Below are 6,200 nucleotides of genomic sequence, written 5' to 3' on the forward strand. Positions count from 1 at the left end.
GTCCACTTCACACAGAAGGGAGGAGTTGGAGCACTAGCCCAAGGACCTTCTGAGAAGGCCCAGCCGATCCAGTGGGTGGTCCTCGGAAGACCAGCTCGTGCATTTTCCCCAGGAGTCGAATGCGTCGCCAACATCATCATGAAAGGCAGGAAACTTGCCCTGAAACACCTGGGAATCGAGCCAACAAAAATCCACCTTCCCTTCCGCAAGCAGCTGACCACAGAGTCGACCGCAGCGTCGGAGCACCTGGCCCTTGCCCTCACTGGCTTCAGAGGAGAGATTTGCTACGCCTCCAGACCACCTTGGACTCAGCTACTGACCATTGTAGACATAGACCTGCCACCAAAGGTCATGGACCGTCCGCTGCCAGGACCGACGGTCTTCACAGACGCCTCCTCCACGACTTCCACTGCAGCAGCAGTGTGGCAGACAGGAGAACAGTGGCATTGTGTCAAAGCATGCGACCCCACACTGTCAGTGCAACAACTGGAAGCAACAGCTGTGGTCTTGGCGTGCGGACTCTTCCAAGATGAGCACCTCAACATCATAACAGACTCCATATTCGTGGCAAGGCTCTGCCTGGCCATGTCAGGACCAGGTGTGTCAACATCTGCAGCAGCTACAATGCTGGAAGAAGCGCTCTCCTCGCGACAAGGCACCGTGTCTGTCATTCACGTCAACAGCCACAACCCAGTCAAGGGCTTCTTCCAGACCGGCAACGACAAAGCGGACGCCGCGGCAAAGGGAGTGTGGACGTTGCAGGAAGCTCGTCAACTGCATGAGTCGCTCCACATCGGAGCCAAAGCACTGGCAAAAAGATGCAGGATCTCGACAGCAGACGTGAAACATGTAGTGGCCACCTGCCCTCATTGCCAGAAGTCACCCCTGTGGACCAGTGGGGTCAACCCAAGAGGTCTCAAGGCCTCAGAAATTTGGCAATCAGACTTTACCTTATGTCAACTGCTGAAGCCTCGAGCATGGCTGGCAGTGACAGTGGACACTTACAGCGGAGTGATTGTGGCCACACAGCACCCCAAAACCAACTCTAAGGCCACGATTCAGCACTGGCTGACAGCTATGGCATGGCTTGGTATCCCCAAGCAAATTAAAACTGACAATGGCTCAAATTTCACCTCCAAACCGGTGCAAGATTTCGCCTCAAAGTGGGGCATCACTTTAGTGCAGGGCATTCCATACAATTCTACAGGTCAGGCCATAGTGGAGTGAGCCAACCAAACCCTCAAAGCCAGAATAGAGGTGCTGGCGAAGTCAGAGGGTTTCGCCAATGTCATTCCCCCAGGGGACCAGGCACGGCTGCTGGCAACTGCCTTGCTAGCACTGAATCAGTTCCCCAGGGGAGATGAAATAAACAGTCCTGCACAAAAGCATTGGGCCACTCGAGCACTAGAGGAGGGCCCACAGGTTGTAATTAAAAATGAGCTGGGTGAATGGGAGCAGGGCTGGAGGTTGGTACTCACGGGAAGAGGGTACACAGCTGTCAAAAGAGAGGGCAGAATCAAGTGGTGTCCACTTAAGTCAATCAAGCCTGATCTTCAGAATGAAACTAATGAAAACTGTGAGTTTCTATTTGCAGGACATGCTCGTGGGACGCCCCCGTAACGCGTACACCCCTGTTCCAGAGGGAAGTGACGAACCACCAAACACGCCTAGAACGGGCCAACATTCTATTCGTAGAACAGCAACTATTGCTATGAATGAAACTGTGAACACTGCCAGTCGCGAGATTTGTCTGATCTACCTCGCAAATATTTACTCAAGTTTTTCAAACCCCTTTTTCTTTTATTAAGTTACTACTTTGTACCTCATTTTAATGCCTATATTTTAACTACCTCATTTATTTGTGAGAGGAGGGGGGAAGATGTGTGTGAGCAGATAAGGCCTGGCACCGCGGAAGATCTCGGGATTGTAACGGAAAGACAGGGACCTCCCCCTCACCCTCGGAGATGTGTAACTAACTTTGAGAACAATGTAGCCCCTCCAAACCCAGTAGTTTTCCACTAACCTTTAACCTTCCCTCCCCCCTGACTAGTGAAGACCCCTTAGACTATATAACCCCATGTAAGAACCTAATAAATCGCCATTTGCCGTCCACCACATTGGTGTCAGTGTGTCTGTGGCCCGAGTGGCTCGGGAGAAGGTCGAGCCGCCATGCTGGCTTTCTGAAACCAGGTCGCCTGCCTTTCCATCGAAAGGCAACACCCTTCTGAATGGAGAAACCTCCTAAAACATAGACTTTTACCTGATATAAATTTATACAGCTTTATAATTTTCCAATTTACCATAAGAACATGAATTAATCATCTCACGTTTTTCACAACTCTAAGAAGTCTTACAAAATTTCTGTTTCCAAGAAATTTGCAGTTGCCAGGGATTTTTCTCATAACCAAATTACTTATGAGTTTAATATGCTTGTTGTGACATTTATCCCTCCAGTACATCATCATGCTGTTATTTCTTTTATGGGTTGTTCACTTTTCCATTTTTTTTGGTGTTACAACAGTACAATAAGCTACATCTTGTTGTATCTATAACTTTTGGAGATATTTGCAGTTGTGTTTACATAAGGTCAAAGGTATAATGCTTCTGTTAAATTGAGCAAGGCTAATGTGAAAAATATGGGATGTTAATTCATGTTCTTATGGGTTATGACATATTAAAATTATGAAAACCGCTGTATATATGTTATGAGAATACAAGTTTCAGTCTGCCTTGAAAATTTGCAAGACAAAAAGCAGGCACCACCCTGGAATTTAACATTTAGAAAGGAGACAAAGGATTTACGGAAAACCGGCCATCTCCTCAGCACCAGGAGAAGACACATTAAGATACGCTATCAGTCTTCTCCCTGGATGACAGAGTCGTCAGATCATTATCTTCAGCCAACACCCTCATCCGAGCATCGAGCATCTGGAACACCACCATCAGAGGACCATCATCATCCACATCTCCAGAGATGAACTTTTACCATTCATAAACTTTGGTGTCTATTCACTCACGGGAAACTAGAAATTGACACCTCGCAAGAGAGGAGGAACTCTTTTCAGCTAAGCCGGAGATGACTATGAATTCGAATAACTAGCTTGGAAACAAAAGGACTATGAGGAAATTTTTGCCAGAGGCAGAATAAAGTATAAAAACTAAGCCCCAAACAAGGCCAGTTTGTGAACTCAGGGGGGACGGCAGTTGGCCAGATACTGCATCCCAGTTCACCCTTTGATGATTCCCGGGTAGATCGTCAAGTATCTCCGCTGTGGGTGGTTTTGCTGAAATTCTGTAATTCGATCCTGTTTAATAAATTAAAAATTATATTTTACTTGGATTATTGTATTGGCATTTATAACAGCTAAGTTTTAATGGGTTGGTTTAGTGGATTTCATGTCTGATAAGTTTCAATATTAGTAAGTCTAGACAAGGTTTTATTTCACTTTTATATGGATCACAGTTGTATTCAGTATAATGGTTGACTTTGAGTTTTCTTAAAGGTACCTTCCATTTTACTCAGGTAAAATTGAGCTCTTAATTTGGAATCCTTTTAGGGCAGAGTTTTATTGAGTTCATTTTGTTCAGCTTTATTGCTGTCATACTTTGTTTACACCAAGTTTGGGTGTTGTTCAGTCTGAGTTATTATAGATTTTACTGGTGAGTTGTTTAGTGTTTTCTTTTTCATGTTTCCTGATACCCACAGATTATGGCCATGGAGGCTGTGCAGGAGGCAAAGCTGTTTGAGCTTTTCTGCATTATCTGGGGGTTCTGCGAGTCTGTTGATGCTATTGAACTTGAGCAGAGGGTGGAAGCTCTTGAAGACCTTGTTCTGAGTGGTAGATAAACTCCACAGTCTTTTTTCTTCGTGGGATACTATTGTCCATCCTTGCTGTGGGATGCTGTGTGTCTTCTCAGCTTTAGATTGAGTTGTCAGTGCAGTCTCGTTTTGATCCTATCCTGTTTTTCAAATTCCATCTCATTTGGTGAAAGAGCTCATAGTTTTATCTCCCTTTTTGTTTCATTGTACTGTCATAAATACATGAAGGTTTTGAATATATTATCTGAACTTTTTCAGAGGCCACATGGCACCATGCCCTGCCTGGTCACCCCCTTCCCATGATTATTCTCAGCATTCCAAAAACCCTTTCTTGCCCCTTCTCCCTCTCAACCCTCATGACACATTCCCTCCCCCACCCTGACTGTCACTCCCTCAGCGCCGACCCTCTACCCCTCCCCGGGGGTGTCTATCGATGTGATGTCACCAGATGTCCCCGCACCCTGTTCACACGTTGTCCCCGCCCTCCATTCCCAAGGTCCCCCCACCCCCTCCCCCGGTTCCCACAATGGGAACATGCCCACTGCTGGTTCTTATACCCCTGCAATAGATTCCAATGCTTCTAATTCAGAAGATGAAGAGCAAGAAACCACAGATCCAATACAGGATCCCATATTCTCACTCACCCCTGTGACATATCGGCGAGCAAGGCGAGGAGGAGGAGCCACACATGCTAATTGGAGACCCTTTCCACAACAAATTATAAAAGATTTATGCAAGGCACACAAGGAGTATGGACGAGATAGTCCATATTTTCGTGGCCTTTTAAATGCAGATTTAGCTGGAGTTGTGACAATTTCATATGATTTAAAACAGCTTTTTTCATGCCTAATGACCACTACAGAATTCAAACTATGGGAACTAGTATGGAAAAACCTGCTAAAAGAGGCCCTCCCAGACTTGTTCGCCAATCCAAGGACAGCAGTTGATGTAAATGGTTTGCCAATTACCACTGACCATCTCTCTGGTGAAGGCAAATGGGCCTTAGCCCCCACCCAAGCTGCACAGATCCCTGTAGAAGTCCTTGAGAAAGTCAAAGCAGCTAAAAAAGCTTTCTTTGCCCTACAACCTGAAGGTCCTCTTGAGCCATATAGTAAAATTAGACAGCTACCATCAGAGCCTTTCCTGACATTTGTAGAAAGGTTAACTAAAGCTATTGAAATTCAAATTAAAAAAGAAAATGCAAGGGAAGACATTTTAGAAGAAATGGCATTTGCTAACACTAATGAGCAGTGTAAAACTGCAGTTTTAAGCTTACCTCTAGAACCTCACCTTACCCTAAAGGAGATGCTTCTGGTGTGTAACAAGAAAGTACCTCTGATGAATGTAGCTCAAGATGCCAGACCAAAGCTGCTACCAAGACCACCACAGAGAGTCGCCACTGCCAGCCCAGCGCCTGTTCCATCAGCACAGCAGCACACTGGGCTGCAGCGAAGACCAACAACAGTTTCCCCACTTTGGGGACTGGGTTAACCGGTGTCCACTGAAGAAGCAGCTTGATGATCTTAAAAATATCAGGGAAAAAGAACTGCAACAGCTCCCAGGGGATCAACAAAAAAAACCTGAATGGGGAGCACCGGCCTGCAAGGCGTGCAGACACAAAAAGAGCAGGCCAAGGGAATGAGGGAAGCAAAAAAGACCAAGCGTGCAATAATATCCCAATTCTTCTAAGTGAAGCAGATGTTTCAAGGACCACTTCTGCTGGTCCACCACCAGATGTGACACCTAATAACGTGTAATGATTTAAGCAAACCTACTCTACCCATTGTTTCTGCTAACGAGCCTTTCAGATTGCTGCTGTCAGAACCATTGCATTTGAAAGATGCTGAGTGGCATTCTGTCTCTGTTGATTGGCAACAACACGGTATTAAGCACCGAACTAAGTACATCATCATTGGGGACACCAAACATGCAGGACAAGGGATTGAGATTGCTCCAGGGATGGTAACATCAGACCCTGAGCAACTTGTTCTCTGGCTACACTGCTTCCACCCACCCATGTTTCTTCCCAAAGGACAAATCATAGCACAAGCTATCTCAGCGCCAACTCCACCTGAAGATACTGAAAAACAGGGACCTGCAGTCTCCCGGGTCCAAGCTATTGGAAAAGACAAACCTGAAATCTGGTGTAATGTCAGAGGGAATGGGGAGTCAAAATGCATTAAAATGCTTTTAGACACCGGGGCAGACTGCATGATATTCCCAGCACACACTTGGCCATCACAATGGGCTTTGCAAAATGTGGCTGGTCACGTTCGAGGTATAGGGGGCATGCAATTAGTGAAACAATCTAAGAGCGTCATCCAAACTGAGGGGCCAAACGGACAATTGGCAAATATATGCCCGTTTGTTATAGATGATC

This window comes from Prinia subflava (assembly GCF_021018805.1).
Source record: "Prinia subflava isolate CZ2003 ecotype Zambia chromosome W unlocalized genomic scaffold, Cam_Psub_1.2 scaffold_33_NEW, whole genome shotgun sequence".
Classification (NCBI taxonomy): Eukaryota; Metazoa; Chordata; class Aves; order Passeriformes; family Cisticolidae; genus Prinia; species Prinia subflava.